The sequence below is a fragment of the Dendrobates tinctorius genome, unplaced genomic scaffold (genome assembly GCF_039654945.1).
Source record: "Dendrobates tinctorius isolate UK_male_01 unplaced genomic scaffold, ASM3965494v1 ptg000184l, whole genome shotgun sequence".
NCBI lineage: Eukaryota > Metazoa > Chordata > Amphibia > Anura > Dendrobatidae > Dendrobates > Dendrobates tinctorius.
Window position 1 is genome coordinate 5,927,327 of NW_027361851.1, and position 23,132 is coordinate 5,950,458.

The window sequence follows — 23,132 nt, forward strand, 5'->3', positions numbered from 1 at the left end:
ATAAGGGAGATGGAGTAAAGATGATTAGTTCATATTTGTCCACATTGAGCTTAAGGAAGCGAGAGGAGAAGGAGGATATGGCTGATAGACACACTGGGATTCTGGAGAGCAGAGAGGTGATATATGGGCCAGAGAGGTAGATCTGAGTGTCATCAGGATATAGATGGTACTGGAATCCATAGGACTTTGTGAGGGTATAGATTGAGAAGAGAAAGGGTCCTATGTGTTAGGCACCAGATTTCTGGCTCTGCACAGCAGGAATCCGGAGCCGTACATTCAGCAGTCTCCCAATCCGCTCCGACCGCTCAGGGTCCTGCTCAGCAATCACAGCAAGCCAGATGGGCTGCTCAGACTCGTTCTGTGAGCCTGGATGTTGCTGCTATCTCTGGTGCAGCAATGGTAGCGCAACCTGCCCTGCAGGGAACCGCTCCAGAGGCTAAGTCCTCGTGCCGTGCTACTGGGCATGCCCGCAACTTGACCTCTCACTGGAGAGCAAGAGTCACATGCTCAGGTCCTGCGTCGCATCTGATTGGTCCTTTCCAGGGTACTGGAAGGTCCCGGAAGCGCATGGCTATAAAACGCCCGCATGGCGGCTCGGCCGTGCGCTAGTGTAGCCTAAGATTGCTATGTGTGAATGGTGATGGATGCATGTTCTGGTGACTGACTTATTAAGAAACCCCTTCCCTCTGATAACAGGGTGACAGAGTGTTGGTACATAGTCAGCGCCAGATAGTGGCAAGTTATGCGCCACTGTGCACACCGCACTTAGCACTAGCATCCGACTCCGCCATTCAGCGGCTATCCTTACCGCCGCGCAGTAGCAGCATCTATTGGCATTTGCGGCTGCAACTCCACCCGCTGGTTCTCCTGTGAGGCTAACAGGGCCAGCGTCTGTGTTTATGTTTGGACGTCTGTGTCTGAACAGAGACGATCCTAGGCTCTCGGGTGACGTTAACCCAAGCGCTGTACTGCACCTCTAGCGTATCTGCCATTGTCCAGCAGCGGTCTTGTCATCTACTGGACGGTGGACCCCGGGCGGCGAACGCACCTCCTATTATTTATATCTGGTGCGTTCCGCTGTCCCTAACACTATGCATGACAGGGGCGACAGAGTCAATGGCTGATGCTAGAGTGGCATTGTAGAAAGTAGTGGCCCTGTCTGTGTTGTGGAGTGAGGATATGGATGCCATATCATGACATTGTTATTTTATGAACACTTGCGAAAAAACATCTAAGGGATATGGCGATTGGAGGCCAAGGACCGAATTGGATCTGGTGAAGAACAGAGGGAACAGAGGTGTTAAGAGCTTAGCATAAGTAATTTTATTTATTTATTTGACTCATTTATATAGCACCATTAATTCCTCAGCGTTTTACAAACATTTTTGGTACTATCCCCAATGGGACTCACAATCTAAATTCCCTATCAGTATGTCTTTTGGAATGTGAGAGGAAACCGGAGTACCCAGAGGAAACCCACGCAAACACGGGGAGAACATAAACTCCTTGCAGATGTTGTTGTTGGTGGGATTTGAACCCAGGACTCCAGCACTGCAAGGCTAACCACTGAGCCACCATGCCACCCAAACTTCATTATATTCTAATTCTTACTTTTATGGACATTCAATTCACAGAGAATATCTTTGCTGTGAATCGAATTTCCTGGAAAAATGAGTGAACCCAGAGCATAATAAGGAACAATCAATTCATAGAGAATAACCTGCACTATTTGATGTTTTTGAATATTTGACGCAGTTTTTTTGCATATCTAAGTGTGGACTTCTTTTTAGCTATAATTACATATTAAAATAACGCTAATAAAATAAAACGCTAATAAAATATGGAATTATAGAGCAGATGTAATGTGTAGTTGCACAAAAATGTTTAAATATAGTAGAGATTGTTAATATCTACAACTATAATTTAAAAGAAAAAAGACACCAACCTTGTAAGTAAACTTTTCTTAAAGAAAATAACTGAAACCCATTCCAAAATGCAAGATTGTGGTCCAAGAAAGACAAATAAACATATTCAGTCCTAAATTTATACAGAGAATTGGGGTTTGAATTATCTCGGGACTTTAAGGCTGTGCAGAGTCCCATTTGGAAACGCTTTAGGGTATGTGCACACGTAAGAGTTTTTTTCACGTTTTTAAGCGTTTTTACAAAAAAAAACGCTTAAAAAACGCTTACAAGAAGCATCCCATTCATTTTAATGAATTCCTCACTATTTGTGCATATTGATGCGTTTTTTTTACAAGAAAAAAGCATTGCGGTAAAAAACGCAGCATGCTCATTAGTTTTGCGGAAAAATCCTCATTTCCAGCTATTTTCTATGAGACTAGGGACGCTCTGGAAAAAACGCATGGAAAAAAACCTGCGCTTTCTGGGAAGGAGTCCCGACTTCAGTCAGGAATTTTCTGCATACGTGTGCACATAGTCTTACTCTTGGAACACATTCTACTACTGAGTGGTTGATATAAAAACAAAACAAACTAGTGATGTAAATGAGAGAATCAGAATAATGAAGATGTATAAAAATAAAATAAAACATACATAATAAAATAAGCCTTTATTGTAAATTTGGCCAGACAACAACAGCGGCAATAAAAATATATGTGTATAAAAAAAGGCAAGAAAAACCGCTCATTGAATTAATCAACAAGTATCTATGCTTATAATAATATCACCACTGTATAGCAAAAATAGTTCAGATAAAGCATATGTAACGTTCCCCATGTTGAACAGCAAAGAGACATATATAATAAGTGTAATAAATGGTGAAGTGATAATAATGACAATAAACAATAAACATCATAAAAATAAAAATAAATGTATGTGTATATATAAATCAATGTTAATAAATAGTGCAAAAAATACTGTGAGAAAATTGTGTATATATATATATACCAAAAGTGAAAGCAGTGATGGTAAAAGCAATAATAATAACGACAAGGCTCTTTGCTGAACAACCACAAAAGACGCTAAACAATAATAAAAATAGCGCTGTAGACAATAAGCTGAATATAGAGATAAATCCAATATTCTTAAAATAATGGTGCACTAATAAAATAGATAGTAAATGTGCACCATATAATGACTATACAAAAGGTAACTGAAAGAAATCATGCAAAGCGCTATGTAGTAGAAATGGGCCAAAGACAGGAATCAGGCAGCACACACGCTGGACAACGCTGCACAATTGAAAAGGGCCGAATCAAATACAGACCCAGCACAAAAAAGCGCAAAAGGTAATAAGGCGCCTGTTAGAAACCGGAGAAAAGAGGAACCGGCCAGAGTAATCCAGCACAATACAGCGCAGTGTACTGCCCACAAGGCAATTGACCATGCAATGATGGGACCGATATACTAATGGGACATACCCTAATATAATGCCTATACAATAAGATATACAGCGCAATGCAACATAATGTATTACCTGAAAAGCAATAAGGCAGACAGTGGTGAGAGCGGTGTGCCTAAAGAACGCGCCCCGACGCGCGTTTCGGAAAATCTCCTTCGTCAGGGGGATGTTAATGAATCAATCAGAAGGTCTATTTATAGTCCACAGGTTCTGATGCATAGAGCAAAACGGCGCATGCGCTGTCACCGTCAACCCGAGACATGAAAGACAATTGACGTCATGCAATTAGTTAGTACACAGCCGTGCATATAATCAAGAGCATAAAGACGCCAATGTCTTACAGTCTACCAGGACGTCAGACAGCGATGCGCGCAGCAATATACAAAACCTGAGTTCATAAATGCACATATATATCTCGTCTGAAACATATATATAATATTAATACCGAAGTAACGGTGATAGCCAATCACCAATGCAACACGGGGATACATCTCTATATAAATATATAACTAATATATAGCACAATAATAATAACAAAATATAAACATATAGTCAGCATATATAATATATCAAAGTCAAGTACATAATCATAATAAACTGTGTATGACCAATAATACATAATAAAATAAAAATATAAAAAAATATATATATGCTTCACAAAAAAAAGAAAAAAAGACAAAACCATGTACATGTACACAGATACATATATTAAAAATATCTATACAGAAAAATATTTATATGGGATGTGATACAGGATCCCAAGATATATGCCATGTAATTACATATATTATATTATACTTATGACCAATAAAATAAATAAACATAAAAATATATATTTCTTCTCTTGTGGTTATCAAGATGTCCACATGTATGCACAAGTAAAGACTCCCCTGTAGCCTCGATATATATGTATACATTCAAAATGGTCCATGAGAACATTCACTAGACAGACAGCTGAAAGAAAAATGAAACAAATTGTTATAAAAATGGTATAAAAGACAGACTCTCATTGAGACCCAGTGGGGACACAGTGCGTAGTGTCCAAATCCACTGGGTCTCAAGTTGGGCAAGCTTTTTACTGGTGTTACCACCTCTGATCCCACCAGTAATCATATCTATACCAGCAACCCTAAGTAAAGAAGAATCACTATTGTGATACATTTTAAAATGTTTAGGCAGTGTTTTCAGTGATGAAATGTCTTCTATATCCTTTGCTGCTTTTATGCCTAAAACGTGCTCACGAACCCTCACCTTGAGTTGTAGGGTGGTTAGCCCAACATAGATGAGGGAACATGGGCACGTGGCATAATATACTACCGCCGTAGAGGAACATGTAATATTCTTAGTGATGCTGAAAGTACGAGAATTATCGGAATTACTAAAGACAGAAGTTTTGATTATGTTCGGACAAGCCACACAAGACCTACAGGGTCTACATCCCTTAGTTGTAATTTGTTTAGAAGTGAAAGTATTGTCACTAACATCGGAGACATAGTGACTTTTTACTAAAACATCACCCAAATTAGGTGATCTTCTAAACGTAATATTAGGATGGTCCCCTATATATTTAGAAACTATAGGGTCCATATTTAGAAACTATAGGGTCCAATTTCAAAATAGACCAAAATTTGTTTAGACATAATCTAATAGACTCATGCTGTCCATTAAACTGTGTAATAAAACGGACAACATTGTCAGGACTAGGGATTTTTGGATTGTAGAGAGTTTCATGTCGTGACAGAGATCTAGCTCTATTATAAGCTCTCTTAATAAAGCGTTTGCTATACCCCCTTTCCAAAAATCTGTCCTTCAAGATTGCTGCCTGTCTATTGAAATCATCTTCGACAGAGCATATACGTCTAAGACGTAGAAATTGCCCTATTGGTATCGAACGAATCAGCGCTTGAGGGTGCGAAGATGTAGCGTGAAGAAATGAGTTAACAGACATCTGTTTTCTATATAAATCCGTTTGTAGGCAATCTTTGGAATCCTTTAAGATCCGTACATCAAGGAACTCGATAGCCTCAGCATGACATTGATAGGTGAAATGCATATTGATGGCATTTGAATTAAGTTTTAAAATAAATTCTGATAATGCAAAATGATTATCCTGCCAAATAAAGAACACATCATCTATATAGCGTGTCCAAAATGGGACATGTTCTCCTTGGCCATAGTTACCAGATAAAAAGAGGTCCCTTTCCCACAGACCCAGGAACAGGTTGGCATAAGCCGGTGCAAAAGAGGCACCCATGGCTGTTCCCTGGGTCTGTAGGAAAAAGGACCCCTTAAATGTAAAAAAGTTGTGTGATAAAGAAAATTCTAATAAATTAGTAAAAAATACAATAAATGCCCTAGAAAATGAAGAATGCTGTAAAAAATAATTAACAGCCATAATGCCATCAGAATGTCTAATATTTGTATATAAGGACTCCACGTCACAGGTGACTAACATGGAGTCCCCACCTACATACATGCCATCCACCTTTTTGAGGAAATCTCCAGTATCCCTGGTGTACGAAGGAAGAGACGTGACAAATGGCTGCAAAATATGGTCAATGTATTTGTTCACGTTTTCCAAAAAGTTACCTCTCCCGGAAATAATAGGTCTTCCAGGCGGAACTTCAAGGTTTTTATGTATCTTTGGCAGAAGATAAAGGATGGGAATGGTGGGTTCCTGAATCTGAAGACTCAAACAAAGATCACTCAATATAATCCCCTCATCCTTAGCCTCACATAATAAATTCTTGAGTTCCAAATTAAATTTAGATAAAGGATTAAATGTGAGTTTTTTATAACAATGTGGATTATTTAATTGTCTGAACGCCTCAGATTCATACATAGATTTAGGCCACACCACCACATTCCCACCCTTATCTGCCGGCTTGAACACTATATCCTGTAGCCCGGACAATCTTCTAAAACCAATCTTTTCCTCACAAGTAAGATTGTCAAATTGAGAAAATTTGTTAATTTTTTCAAGTTCTTTAGAGACTGTCCTCACATACATATCAATGCTTGAACATGATGACAAAGCAGGAAATTTGATTTTTGGAAAGGGGGTATAGCAAACGCTCTATTAAGAGAGCTTATAATAGAGCTAGATCTCTGTCACGACATGAAACTCTACAATCCAAAAATCCCTAGTCCTGACAATGTTTTCCGTTTTATTACACAGTTTAATGGACAGCATGAGTCTATTAGATTATGTCTAAACAAATTTTGGTCTATTTTGAAATTGGACCCTATAGTTTCTAAATATATAGGGGACCATCCTAATATTACGTTTAGAAGATCACCTAATTTGGGTGATGTTTTAGTAAAAAGTCACTATGTCTCCGATGTTAGTGACAATACTTTCACTTCTAAACAAATTACAACTAAGGGATGTAGACCCTGTGGGTCTTGTGTGGCTTGTCCGAACATAATCAAAACTTCTGTCTTTAGTAATTCCGATAATTCTCGTACTTTCAGCATCACTAAGAATATTACATGTTCCTCTACGGCGGTAGTATATTATGCCACGTGCCCATGTTCCCTCATCTATGTTGGGCTAACCACCCTACAACTCAAGGTGAGGGTTCGTGAGCACGTTTTAGGCATAAAAGCAGCAAAGGATATACTGTAGAAGACATTTCATCACTGAAAACACTGCCTAAACATTTTAAAATGTATAACAATAGTGATTCTTCTTTACTTAGGGTTGCTGGTATAGATATGATTACTGGTGGGATCAGAGGTGGTAACACCAGTAAAAAGCTTGCCCAACTTGAGACCCAGTGGATTTGGACACTACGCACTGTGTCCCCACTGGGTCTCAATGAGAGTCTGTCTTTTATACCATTTTTATAACAATTTGTTTCATTTTTCTTTCAGCTGTCTGTCTAGTGAATGTTCTCATGGACCATTTTGAATGTATACATATATATCGAGGCTACAGGGGAGTCTTTACTTGTGCATACATGTGGACATCTTGATAACCACAAGAGAAGAAATATATATTTTTATGTTTATTTCTTTTATTGGTCATAAGTATAATATAATATATGTAATTACATGGCATATATCTTGGGATCCTGTATCACATCCTATATAAATATTTTTCTGTATAGATATTTTTAATATATGTATCTGTGTACATGTACATGGTTTTGTCTTTTTTTCTTTTTTTTGTGAAGCATATATTTTTTTTTATATTTTTATTTTATTATGTATTATTGGTCATACACAGTTTATTATGATTATGTGCTTGACTTTGATATATTATACAGTCATGGCCAAAAGTATTGACACCCCTGCAATTCTGTCAGATAATACTCAGTTTCTTCCTGAAAATGATTGCAAACACAAATTCTTTGGTATTATTATCTTCATTTAATTTGTCTTAAATGAAAAAACACAAAAAGAATTGTCCTAAAGCCAAATCGGATATAATTCCACGCCAAACATAAAAAAGAGGGTGGACAAAAGTATTGGCACTGTTCGAAAAATCATGTGATGCTTCTCTAATTTGTGTAATTAACAGCACCTATAACTTACCTGTGGCACCTAACAGGTGTTGGCAATAACTAAATCACACTTGCAGCCAGGTGACATGGATTAAAGTTGACTCAACCTCTGTCTTGTGTCCTTGTGTGTACCACATTGAGCATGGAGAAAAGAAAGAAGACCAAAGAACTGTCTGAGGACTTGAGAAACCAAATTGTGAGGAAGCATGAGCAATCTCAAGGCTACAAGTCCATCTCCAAAGACCTGAATGTTCCTGTGTCTACCGTGCACAGTGTCATCAAGAAGTTTAAAGCCCATGGCACTGTGGCTAACCTCCCTAGATGTGGCCGGAAAAGAAAAATTGACAAGAGATTTCAACGCAAGATTGTGCGGATGTTGGATAAAGAACCTCCACTAACATCCAAACAAGTTCAAGCTGCCCTGCAGTCCGAGGGTACAACGGTGTCAACCCGTACTATCCGTCGGCATCTGAATGAAAAGGGACTGTATGGTAGGAGACCCAGGAAGACTCCACTTCTTACCCCGAGACATAAAAAAGCCAGGCTGGAGTTTGCCAAAACTTACCTGAAAAAGCCTAAAACATTTTGGAAGAATGTTCTTTGGTCAAATGAGACAAAAGTAGAACTTTTAGGGCAAAAGCATCAACATAGAGTTTACAGGAGAAAAAAGAGGCATTTAAAGAAAAGTACACGGTCCCTACAGTCAAACATGGCGGAGGTTCCCTGATGTTTTGGGGTTGCTTTGCTGCCTCTGGCACTGGACTGCTTGACCGTGTGCATGGCATTATGAAGTCAGAAGACTACCAACAAATTTTGCAGCATAATTTAGGGCCCAGTGTGAGAAAGCTGGGTCTACCTCAGAGGTCATGGGTCTTCCAGCAGGACAATAACCCAAAACACACTTCAAAAAGCACTAGAAAATGGTTTGAGAGAAAGCACTGGAGACTTCTAAGGTGGCCAGCAATGAGTCCAGACCTGAATCCCATAGAACACCTGTGGAGAGATCTAAAAATGGCAGTTTGGAGAAGGCACCCTTCAAATATCAGGGACCTGGAGTAGTTTGCCAAAGAAGAATGGTCTAAAATTCCAGCAGAGCATTGTAAGAAACTCATTGATGGTTACCGGAAGCGGTTGGTCGCAGTTATTTTGGCTAAAGGTTGTGCAACCAAGTATTAGGCTGAGGGTGCCAATACTTTTGTCCGGCCCATTTTTGGAGTTTTGTGTGAAATGATCAATGTTATGCTTTTTGCTGAAGAAACTGAATATTATCTGACAGAATTGCAGGGGTGTCAATACTTTTGGCCATGACTGTATATGCTGACTATATGTTTATATTTTGTTATTATTATTGTGCTATATATTAGTTATATATTTATATAGAGATGTATCCCCGTGTTGCATTGGTGATTGGCTATCACTGTTACTTCGGTATTAATATTATATATATGTTTCAGACGAGATATATATGTGCATTTATGAACTCAGGTTTTGTATATTGCTGCGCGCATCGCTGTCTGACGTCCTAGTAGACTGTAAGACATTGGCGTCTTTATGTTCTTGATTATATGCACGGCTGTGTACTAACTAATTGCATGACGTCAATTGTCTTTCATGTCTCGGGTTGACGGTGACAGCGCATGCGCCGTTTTGCTCTATGCATCAGAACCTGTGGACTATAAATAGACCTTCTGATTGATTCATTAACATCCCCCTGACGAAGGAGATTTTCCGAAACGCGCGTCGGGGCACGTTCTTTAGGCACACCGCTCTCACCACTGTCTGCCTTATTGCTTTTCAGGTAATACATTATGTTGCATTGCGCTGTATATCTTATTGTATAGGCATTATATTAGGGTATGTCCCATTAGTATATCGGTCCCATCATTGCATGGTCAATTGCCTTGTGGGCAGCACACTGCGCTGTATTGTGCTGGATTATTCGGGCCGGTTCCTCTTTTCTCCGGTTTCTAACAGGCGCCTTATTACCTTTTGCGCTTTTTTGTGCTGGGTCTGTATTTGATTCGGCCCTTTTCAATTGTGCAGCGTTGTCCAGCGTGTGTGCTGCCTGATTCCTGTCTTTGGCCCATTTCTACTACATAGCGCTTTGCATGATTTCTTTCAGTGACCTTTTGTATAGTCATTATATGGTGCACATTTACTATCTATTTTATTAGTGCACCATTATTTTAAGAATATTGGATTTATCTCTATATTCAACTTATTGTCTACAGCGCTATTTTTATTATTGTTTAGCGTCTTTTGTGGTTGTTCAGCAAAGAGCCTTGTCGTTATTATTTTTGCTTTTACCATCACTGCTTTCACTTTTGGTATATATATATATATATATATATATATATATATATACACAATTTTCTCACAGCATTTTTTGCACTATTTATTAACATTAATTTATATATACACATACATTTATTTTTATTTTTATGATGTTTATTGTCATTATTATCACTTCACCATTTATTACACTTATTATATATGTCTCTTTGCTGTTCAACATGGGGAACGTTACATATGCTTTATCTGAACTATTTTTGCTATACATTGGTGATATTATTATAAGCATAGATACTTGTTGATTAATTCAATGAGCGGTTTTTCTTGCCTTTTTTTATACACATATATTTTTATTGCCGTTGTTGTTATCTGGCCAAATTTACAATAAAGGCTTATTTTATTATGTATGTTTTATTTTATTTTTATACATCTTCATTATTCTGATTCTCTCATTTACATCACTAGTTTGTTTTGTTTTTATGCATACCAGATGGTCTGCCATCCATCTTTGAAAGAAACACATTGGTTATTTATTAATTTATACCTTGTTGTATAATATTCTTTTATTACACATTATTGTGTTTCTTTTTTCATTTTTTGAGTGGTTGATATAGTAGATGTCTACAGCTCAGTTTACTTTCCTGTGAAAGACTGAGCTGCGTACACACAGAAACACATCGGCTCATTTAAAGACAGATCATTGATAGGAAATATTGCATCATTTAGTATTATCCCTGCAAACCATTTCCCAGTGTAGAGATATCATAACAAAAAACTTATGATCGATATACTGTATGTGCCTGCTAACAGATAACACAAACTACAAATTAGTTATTTTCCTCCAGATGTATTTATTATATTAGAAGGATATGTTCACATTTTATATACAGCTACAATCTCAAAGGGTATTGAAAAAACTAGGACCCCAATTCCTCAAGACTGGTGATGTTCCCCAGAATGAATAAAAGCAGGGTCGGACTGAGGTGTCTGGGGCCCACCAGGGTAATGGACTCTATGGGCCCACCCTACAGCTATATGCAAATATCTGTCACTCGTTATCGCCATTATAGAGAAGCATCGGCTGTAAAACACAGGGGGCTCTTGCACATCTACTGTGCACCCCCATAACTGGGATGTATAATTATGGTAGTTTACATTAATGGGGTCTTTGGTTGAAACAAGTTATCACCGATCCATGGGCTCCACAGGATAGGTGATCGATTAGGTCCGACAGTTAGAAACTGCAACAACTGGAAGAATGGCGAAGTTTTATCATTGATAGGATACTTATCCCCATTTTAAAATGGAGCGGCAGGTGGGATGTCTGACCGCAGCTCCATTGATTCTCTTTGGGGCTTCTAGAAAAAAACAAGTGCAGCCACGGAGGGAATGAATGGATCAGTAGCCAAGTCAGACATGCCACTCCTGTCTAATGTGGATAAAAAGTTCCACATTTTGCTGAATGGGTCCCAACAGTAAGACCCCCACCAATCAATACATTATCATTTATCCTGTGGAGAGGTGATTACTTTTTTCCACAGGAAACCCCAGTAAGTGCATCTCTGCAGCTGTGTACAAAGTATTTAATCTCTAATGGAAATAAAGAATCTTCTCCTAAATAATATCAGAGAGAACAAATAACTGCCATATACAACACAATCCCCTATACCAAGACCAATGCCACCACATACAGGGGAGAAATACCACCACACCATGACCAGACCATATAGTGACCGAATAATACTACACGCAAGGGACAAATACTGTCACACCAGGACCAGACCACATAATGACCGAATAATACTACACATAAGGGACAAATACCGCCACACCATGACCAGACCACATAGTGACCGAATAATACTACTTACAAGGAAAAATACTGCCACACCATCACCAGACCACATATTACCACCACTTAGTGACCGAATACTACAATACTGATTATGAATACAAACCACAATACTAACAACACTGTTATTACCACCAGTGACAATATACACAGGAGCTCTGTGTATAGTGTAAATGCACAGGTAATACAGTGATCACCAGTGACATTATACACAGGAGCTCTGTACACAGTGTATAGTGTGCATGTACATGAAATACACTGACTCACCAGTGACCTCTGTAGTTAAAGTCCTTCATCTATGCTTTTGTTCTTCAACTAGCACAGACCGCCATCACTTCTTCCAGCCAGGACTCATCTCTGCAAAAAATAACACAGACATCAATAGCTGATCACTTCCAGAGCACGTTCCCCACTTTTTCCCTGACTTATACACTACATCAGATGAAGAAGAAAAGCGACATAGTACCACCCTGCACAGTAACAGGACCTACCTTTTGTTTCCTACATGGAAAACCGTGTTAGGGTTGGTGGAACGCGCCAAATAAAATATAACAGTAAGGTGCGTTCGCAACCCGGAGTCCACCATGCAGAGATGGTATACTGCTGCTCGATAATGGCGAACACTGACTGAACACCGGTGGGGTAACCGCTGACCCTGTGTGTACAGGAGCGAACTCAGACTTTGTTAGTGTGATGTATTTCATGAGGTGTTTACAATACTACACAGACCTGCAGAACATAAGTGCCAGAGCCAGTTAACCTCACAGGGCTCGGCAAGGTGAACACTAGTTAAGAGACACAGGACTCTGCCCCAAGGACGCACGGTTAGAGTCCCTCTAGTCACACTAGCATTTGACACCACAACTGTGATGCCTAAACTAAATAATATAGTCGCACCACGTGCGCACTCCACTGGTTCAGCGGACGCCACTAACCACCCAGAGCGGGAAGGTAAGCGATTGACTTGCGCACGGCGCCGCTGTGAGGAACGCTGCTGCACATGCGATCCAGTGGTGCCTTGTGCTGATTGGTGCTATCTAGTGCTAATACTTGTGTAGAGAGTGGGATGCTGTGTGGCACATAGATTATGCCACTACTGATGCTGACTCTATCTCCTTAAACCCTATCTCATACACAACCGAGGGTAGGGGTTTCATAATGAGTCAGTCACCAGTCTCATTCATCAGTAATCACACACACATCTAACCATCAGAGTCTATATTAGCGCATGGCCGAGCGGCCATGCAAACCTTTTATAGCAGCGTCCTTCTGGGACCTTCCTAATGGTCCAATCCGAGCTGTTTGAGGACCAGAGCATGTGACCTCCGACATCCAATGAGTGGTCGTCCCACAGGCATGCTCAGTAGGCTGCAAAAAGGACTTAGCCTCTGGAGTTGCTCGCTGCTGACTAGTGCAGATTGCTAAAGCTGGACCAGAGGTGGCAGCAGCAACCAACCCGACCCCAGCAACCAACCTGACCGCAGCAACCAACCTGACCGCAGCAACCAACCTGACCGCAGTAGCTTGAGCAAGATGCCAGGAACCATGCCTTTGCTGAGCAGCCTCCTCTGCGGTCAGGACTTAATGGGAGACCACAGAAGGCACGGCTAGGGATTCCTCCTGTGCAAAGGTCGGAATCCGACGCCTAACAAACCATTTCCTAAAAAGTAAACTATATTACAGTAATAATGTCCCTAATTGGACCCTAAAGAAATTATGTTCCCCACTTGTCACCATAAACTAATATAACATGTTCCTCATTCTGGCCCTTGAACAGTAATTAAGTCCCTCATCCTGGCCCCCTTTATTTTATAATATGCCCCAGCCTGGCCCCCTATGTCCCTTGTCCTGCCTGGCCCCCAGATATCCATCCCGCTTCCACAGCTATACATACTGGCCCACATATGTCCCATGTCCTTAATCACCATATATCTCTCCTGGACCCCATATATCATTCCCGGTCCCTTGTCCTGGATCCCCATATATATGCATCCTGCTACCCCCATATATATGCTTCCTGGTCTCTTGTACTGGCCCCCCATATATCCATCTTGGCCCCACATATATATCCATCCTGGCCCCTCCCCATATATCCATCCTGTCCCCCATATATATGCATCATGGTCCCTTGTCCTGCCCCCTCCCCCCCATAAATCCATCTAGGCCCCTCATATATATGCATATATATATATGTACCATATATATATATATATATGCATCCTGGCTCCCCATATATCCATCCTGGTCCCTTGGCCTGCCCCTCACCAATATATCCATCCTGGCCCCCCGTATATACATTCTGGCCCCCTCATATATATCCATCCTGCCCCCCATCCATATATCCATCCTACCCCCCATATATCCATCCTGGCCCCCCATATAAATGCATCCTGGTCCCTTGTACTGCCCCCCATAAATCCATCCTGCCCCCCGTATGTGTATCCATCCTGGCCCCCCGTATGTGTATCCATCCTGGCCCCTTGTCCTGCCCCTGGACCCCATGTGTATCCATCTTGGCCACCCCCATTTGTGTATCCATCCTGGCCATCACCGTATGTGTATCCATCCTGGCCACTCCCATATGTGTATCCATCCTGGCCTCCTCCCATATATATCCACGCTGGGCCCCTTCCACCTGTATATATCCATTCTGGCCCCTTCCCCCATATGTACCCATCCTGGGCCCCTTCCCCCAGTATAAATAACCATCCTGGCCCCTTCTCCCTGTATATATATATATATATATATATATATATATATATATATATATATCCTTCCTGGCCCCTTCCCCCGTATATATATATCCATCCTGGCCCCTTCCCCATATATATATCCATCCTGGGTCCCTTCCCCCTGTATATATATCCATCCTGGCCCCTTCCCCCTGTATATTTATCCATCCTGGCCCCTTTCCCCTGTATATATATCCATCCTGGGCCCCTTCCCCCTGTATAAATATCCATCCTGGGCCCCTTCCCCCTGTATATATGCATCCTGGGCCCCTTCCCCCATATATATATATATATATATATATATATATAAAAATACATCCTGGGCCCCTTCCCCCATATATATATCCATTCTGGCCCCTTCCCCCATATATATCCATCCTGGGTCCCATCCCCCTGTATATATATCCATCCTGGCCCCTCCTCACCCTGTATATATATCCATCCTGGGCCCTTCCCCCCGTATATATATCCATCCTGGGCCCCTTCCCCTTGTATATATTCATCCTGGGCCCCTTCCCCCTGTATATATGCATCCTGGGCCCCTTCCCCCCCATATATATATATATATACAGTCATGGCCAAAAGTATTGACACCCCTGCAATTCTGTCAGATAATATTCAGTTTCTTCCTGAAAATGATTGCAAACACAAATTCTTTGGTATTATTATCTTCATTTAATTTGTCTTAAATGAAAAAACACAAAAGAGAATGAAGCAAAAAGCAAAACATTGATCATTTCACACAAAACTCCAAAAATGGGCCGGACAAAAGTATTGGCACCCTCAGCCTAATACTTGGTTGCACAACCTTTAGCCAAAATAACTGCGACCAACCGCTTCCGGTAACCATCAATGAGTTTCTTACAATGCTCTGCTGGAATTTTAGACCATTCTTCTTTGGCAAACTACTCCAGGTCCCTGATATTTGAAGGGTGCCTTCTCCAAACTGCCATTTTTAGATCTCTCCACAGGTGTTCTATGGGATTCAGGTCTGGACTCATTGTTGGCCACCTTAGAAGTCTCCAGTGCTTTCTCTCAAACCATTTTCTAGTGCTTTTTGAAGTGTGTTTTGGGTCATTGTCCTGCTGGAAGACCCATGACCTCTGAGGTAGACCCAGCTTTCTCACACTGGGCCCTAAATTATGCTGCAAAATTTGTTGGTAGTCTTCTGACTTCATAATGCCATGCACATGGTCAAGCAGTCCAGTGCCAGAGGCAGCAAAGCAACCCCAAAACATCAGGGAACCTCCGCCATGTTTGACTGTAGGGACCGTGTACTTTTCTTTGAATGCCTCTTTTTTCTCCTGTAAACTCTATGTTGATGCTTTTGCCCTAAAAGCTCTACTTTTGTCTCATCTGACCAAAGAACATTCTTCCAAAATGTTTTAGGCTTTTTTAGGTAAGTTTTGGCAAACTCCAGCCTGGCTTTTTTATGTCTCGGGGTAAGAAGTGGAGTCTTCCTAGGTCTCCTACCATACAGTCCCTTTTCATTCAGATGTCGATGGATAGTACGGGTTGACACCGTTGTACCCTCGGACTGCAGGGCAGCTTGAACTTGTTTGGATGTTAGTGGAGGTTCTTTATCCAACATCCGCACAATCTTGCGTTGAAATCTCTTGTCAATTTTTCTTTTCCGGCCACATCTAGGGAGGTTAGCCACAGTGCCATGGGCTTTAAACTTCTTGATGACACTGCGCACGGTAGACACAGGAACATTCAGGTCTTTGGAGATGGACTTGTAGCCTTGAGATTGCTCATGCTTCCTCACAATTTGGTTTCTCAAGTCCTCAGACAGTTCTTTGGTCTTCTTTCTTTTCTCCATGCTCAATGTGGTACACACAAGGACACAGGACAGAGGATGAGTCAACTTTAATCCATGTCACCTGGCTGCAAGTGTGATTTAGTTATTGCCAACACCTGTTAGGTGCCACAGGTAAGTTACAGGTGCTGTTAATTACACAAACTAGAGAAGCATCACATGATTTTTCGCACAGTGCCAATACTTTTGTCCGCCCTCTTTTTTATGTTTGGTGTGGAATTATATCCAATTTGGCTTTAGGACAATTCTTTTTGTGTTTTTTCATTTAAGACAATTTAAATGAAGATAATAATACCAAAGAATTTGTGTTTGCAATCATTTTCAGTAAGAAACTGAGTATTATCTGACAGAATTGCAGGGGTGTCAATACTTTTGGCCATGACTGTATATATATATATATATATATTTATCAAGAAAAAAGGGCAGCACTACCAAAATAATATGGTAGGTGCAAAACCTATTCAGCAGTGTCCAAACAGCCAAATTAACAAAAGGAAAAAAAGACGTGTCACCGTTGAAACGTTGCCACCTGAGGATCAGTAAAGTATCCACTGTTTTCACATTTAATTTGAGTGCTGCCTATTTTTTTTCCTTTTTCCTTTTATATATATATATATATATATATATATATATGCATGTATATCCATCCTGGCCCCTTCTCCCATATATATATATCCATCCTGGCCCCTTCCCCCTGTATATATATCCATCCTACCCCCCATATATCCATCCTGGCCCCCCATATAAATGCATCCTGGTCCCTTGTCCTGCCCCCCATAAATCCATCCTGCCCCCCGTATGTGTATCCATCCTGGCCCCCGTATGTGTATCCATCCTGGCCCCTTGTCCTGCCCCTGGACCCCATGTGTATCCATCTTGGCCACCCCCATATGTGTATCCATCCTGGCCATCCCCGTATGTGTATCCATCCTGGCCACCCCCATATGTGTATCCATTCTGGCCCCCTTCTCCCATATATATATCCATGCTGGGCCCCTTCCCCCTGCATATATCCATTCTGGCCCCTTCCCCCGTATATATACCCATCCTGGGCCCCTTCCCCCATTATATATAACCATCCTTGCCCCTTCTCCCTGTATATATATATATATATATATATCCATCCTGGCCCCTTCCCCCGTATATATATATATATCCATCCTGGCCCATTCCCCTGTATATATATCCATCCTGGCCCCTTCCCCCTGTATATATATCCATCCTGACCCCTTCACCCTGTATATAGATCCATCCTGGCCGCTTCCCCCTGTATATATATCCATCCTGTTCCCCTTCCCTCTGTATATATATCCATCCTGGCCCCTTCCCCGTGTATATATATATCCATCCTGGCCCCTTCCCCCTGTGTATATATATATATATCCATCCTGGCCCCTTCCCCCTGTATATATATATATCCTGGCCCCTTCCCCCTGTATATATATCCATCCTGGGTCCCTTCCCCCTGTATATATATCCATCCTGGCCCCTTCCCCGTGTATATATATATATATCCATCCTGGCCCTTTCCCCCTGTATATATATATATATATATATATATATATATATATATATATATATATATATCCATCCTGGCCCCTTCCCCCTGTATATATATATATCCTGGCCCCTTCCCCCTGTATATATATATCCATCCTGGGTCCCTTCCCCCTGTATATATATCCATTCTGGGCCCCTTCCCCCCGTGTATAGATCCATCCTGGCCCCTTCCCCCTGTATATATATATCCATCCTGGGTCCCTTCCCCCTGTATATATATCCATTCTGGGCCCCTTCCCCCCGTGTATAGATCCATCCTGGCCCCTTCCCCCTGTATATATATCCATCCTGGGTCCCTTCCCCCTGTATATATATCCATGCTGGCCCCTTCCCCGTGTATATATATATATATATCCATCCTGGCCCTTTCCCCCTGTATATATATATATATATATATATATCCATCCTGGCCCCTTCCCCCTGTATATATATATATATATATCCTGGCCCCTTCCCCCTGTATATATATATCCATCCTGGGTCCCTTCCCCCTGTATATATCCATTCTGGGCCCCTTCCCCCGTGTATAGATCCATCCTGGCCCCTTCCCCCTGTATATATATCCATCCTGGGCCCTTCCCCCCATATATATATATCCATCCTGGGCCCCTTCCCCCTGTATATATGCATCCTGGACCCTTTCCCCCTGTATATATGCATCCTGGGCCCCTTCCCCCCCATATATATATATATATATATATATATATATATATATACATATATATATATATCCATCTTGGGCCCCTTCCCTCTGTATATATCCATCCCGGGCCCCTTCCCCCCGTATATATATATCCATCCTGGCCCCTTCCCCCTGTGTATATATATCCATCCTGGTCCCTTCTCCCTGTATATATATATATATCCATCCTGGCCCCTTCCCCCGTATATATATATATATAGATATATATCCATCCTGGCCCATTCCCCCGTATATATATCCTTCCTGGGTCCCTTCCCCCTGTATATGTATCCATCCTGGGCCCCTTCCCCCTGTTTATATATCCATCCTGGTCCCCTTCCCTCTGTATATATATCCATCCTGGCCCCTTCCCCCTGTGTATATATATATATATATATATATATATATATATATATCCTGGCCCCTTCCCCCTATATATGTTTCCATCCTGGGTCCCTTCCCCCTGTATATATATATATCCATTCTGGGCCCCTTCTCCCCGTATATATATCCATCCTGGCCCCTTCCCCCTGTACATATATCCATCCTGGCCCCTTCCCCCGTATGAGAGAGAGAGAAAGAAGAAAAAAAAAAAACATTGCTCTTACCTACTTGTGCTCCCAGTGGTGGTGTCCTCCTCCGCCTCCTCTGCATGTCGGCACGCTCATACTAAAATGGCCACTGACATAGCAGAGGCTGGTGAATGTATGCGCCCGGCGCATGACACTGACGTCATACGCCGGGCGCACACTTGCCAGTATCGATCGGAATGTGTGCCGCAGCAGTTCAGCTAATGAACGCTGAGAGCGCACGTCCCTGCACATAGCGGCAGCCTGTGCTTTTAAAGGGCCTGCACCCCTTAAAATTGCAGACTTTTTTTTTCTTCCCCCTTCTCTCTCGGACCCACAGCCAAGGGCCCACCGGGGGAAACCCCGGTACCCCGCCAGGCCAGACCGAGCCTGATAAAAGGGCATACTGGAGACTGGAGTCAGACACCCCTGATTCATTGACTAAAAAGCTCAAAAGTGGCATGTGCCTCTATGGGCACGCCACAGCTCATAAAGAATTAGACAAGCTGTGGCATCTCATCCTGATTCCACCCCTGTCCCACCCCGGCTTTTGTCTGGGCTGGGTACAATAGGTGTAAGGCTAAGTGCACACGTAGCAGAAAATTTCTGCACAAAAACCTGACTCCCTTCCCAGAAACTGCACCTTTTTTTCCCCCGTGGCATTTTTTGCGCGTTTTTTGCACGTTTTTGATGCGTTTTTTTCCACAGCGGTTTCAAAACGCATGGAACAAGCCAAAAACGCGGAAAAATCCGCAAAATTAATGAGCATGCTGCGTTTTTTACCGCAATGCGTTTTTTTCGCGGTAAAAAACGCATCAATGTGCACAAAAAGTGCAAAATGCATAGAAATGACTGGGAAGCTTATTTTTAGTGGTTTTATAGTGAAAACCGCTAAAAAAACGCTGTGTGTGAACACAGCCTAAATCGTCAAAAGCTGCCTTGGGTTGCGTATTATAAAGTGCTTTATGCCAGTTTTCTGGAGAAAACACTTTCATGGATCAGTGCCTAAATTTAGAGAAATAAGAATGTGAAAAGTGTTAAGTATTTGATCTAACATCTCAACCTTCTGAGTAGAACAAGGTGGTAATATTCAGTGTATAAGGCTATAGTACAAGCTTTCCTTCTGTTTACTTTAGGTCTGTTTGGTACCAATTACTGTTCTATCACTGGATTCACTTTGGAGATGAAATATTTCAAGAGTGATCTAATGCCATATGCAGAAAAGAAGCATAAGCCTTCTTATTCTTGTCAGGTGTGGCCAGTCGTAATAGAAGGCTCTGGTGTTTGTTTCCCTCTTTGTCCCTTTCCATAACAATTGGGCCATTTCTATTGCTAGCTAACAAGAGGAGTCTAGCATGTACTTTCACCCACCCAAAAAAGGGACAGGATCAGGTCTAGGCACTTTTTCTATTAGGGCTCCATAGCACAAAATTAAATATCCTTGATATAATGTAAAATGTTTACTTGTCTATGATTAAAAAAATAATAATAAAGTGTATTGCACTCGTGCAACCTTGTGTATTACCACATCTAATCTGAAGGAGCTACAGATTAATCATTCAGGCTTCTTTAAAATAAAAAAAACACTGTGACTTTTAGCTTAGAGCTTCATATCAGATAATGTAGTAATAGTATTCTGTTTTAGTTTGTTTTCTTAGAAGAACATGGTTTAAGCCCTGTACTTTGGATCCTTCTAGCACAAAAGGGTTAATTCCTTTTGCTGCCATTAGACTTCCATTTCCCTTGCTTAGTTTAGCTTCCTTGCCTCCAAGAATAGAATTCTTTATAGCTGGAGGTTAAAAAACATTCAAATAAGCAGAATAAGAAGGCAGCTAAGTGCCGATTTATCTGCCCTGTTATCTCCTCTAATTACTAACAGCCACCTCCAAAAGCTTTCAGAAGCTGCCAGCTGCAATCCTGGGGCCCTTTGTTAGAATCAGTGTCCCCCAAATCTTATTCACCCCAGTTGTGTCCCTCAAATGCGATTTTTAGTTAACAAGGAACCTTTTTTGTTTTTGGAAACTGATATAAAATGATGCAGTCCTTTGAAACTGAAGCTGGAACAATAGTAAGGAACCAAAAGCTGGAACAGCTCGGAAGCTCACCGCTCTGTTTGTCTTCTGTAGTAACACGGTTCAGTAACTTTTGATACTTCACCTGATTACAAATTCTCATTTCCTGTATAATTAGTTCATCATATTAAGGCACCACTCCAGCATTTATTTTCAGTTTCAGCCCTGGCCCCCGTTCTTATATTTAGCTTCACCTTTTATTGACACCTCTCCTTGCCTGCGACACCATCTTGTACCTGTAAACTTCTGACAGGTAGGAAGTCAGAACTCAGTGCAATCAAAAATAGAAGTTAAACCGCACCTCATATGGCCAAAATCCTTCAGGACCCTATTTGAGACGCACGTCACATCCAGGGAGTTCATCCTGGAAAAAATCCATGCCATATAGTAGAAAAGACAGCGCCTCAAATGTTGGTGAAAAGAAAAATCACATTTATTCTGCCTCCTGTGGCAACGTTTCGATCCAAAGATCTTTATAAAGCTTGAAACGTTGCCACAGGAGGCAGAATAAATGTGATTTTTCTTTTTCAAGAGCTCAATGCAAGTCTATGAGGGTGATAACAATGCTGTCATAGTGGTGTATGAAACACTGGAGCTTCCAGCAGGTCACTTTTTGCTGGAGACCGACAGCAGCAAGCTGGGAAAGGATGAAGGCGGCAGCAGGGGAATTACATTTAAAGCACCAATAAAAAAGTGCTGCTTTAAACAAGATACAGTTATGTTCAGAAATCCCAATTACTTTCAATAAGAGGAAGTTCAGGGAGGTAGGTCATAGGCTCAGGCCACCATTTTGGAAAAGGGAAAGCTGACAATTTAGCCAGCAATGCAACAGAGTAATGTATTAGAGACTCAAATCGCCATTTTGGAAAAGGAAAGGCTTCAGACCATAGGGTTGGTGCTTTATTTTAAAGGGAATATGTCACCTCATTTTTCCCTTATGAAATGCGGCCACCGCCATCAGTGGCTTATCTACAGCATTCTGTAATTCTGTAGATAAGCCCGATGTAACCTGAAAGATAAGAAAAAGAAGTTATATTGTACTCACCCAGGGGGACGGTCCGGTCCGATTGGGTGTCGCAGTCCGGGTCCGGTGCCTCCCATCTTCTAGCGATGATGTCCTCCTACTTGATTCTGTCGCGGCTTCTGCGTAGGCGTAATTCTCTGCCCTGTTGAGGGCAGAGTAAAGTACTGCAGTTCGCAGGCGCCGGAACTCTCTGACCTTTCACGGTGCCTGTGCACTGCAGGACTCTGCTCTGCTCTCAACATATCAGAGAATTACGCCAGCGCAGGAGCCACGAAGGGAAGCAAGGAAGAGGACGTCATCGCTAGATGATGGGAGGCATCGGACCCTGACCGCGAACCCATCGAATCGGACCGCACCAGACCGCCCCTGGGTGAGTATAATCGACTTGTTTTTCTTATCTTTCAGGTTACATTGGGGGCTTATCTACAGCATTATAGAATTCTATAGATAAGCACCTGATGGCGCTGGCCACATCTCATAGGGGAAACATGAGGTGACAGATTTGCTTTGTGAGTCTGTTTATTTAATGCATTTCTATTTTCCACATCTGATTGCTAGCTTTATGTGCATTCTTTCCTTTTCCAAAACAGTGATTTGAGCCTCTAACTCATCATCCTGTTCCATTCCTGGTGAAATGTGCAACTTTCCCTGTTCCAAAA

At 41.6% G+C, this 23,132-nt stretch overlaps 1 protein-coding gene across 1 annotated transcript in view; it reads left to right on the forward strand.

The window, feature by feature from the left end:
• CXCL12 (C-X-C motif chemokine ligand 12) overlaps positions 1 to 23,132 on the forward strand; it is a 302,060-nt gene that overhangs the window by 35,082 nt on the left and 243,846 nt on the right. The gene's annotated exons all lie outside the window — the stretch shown is intronic.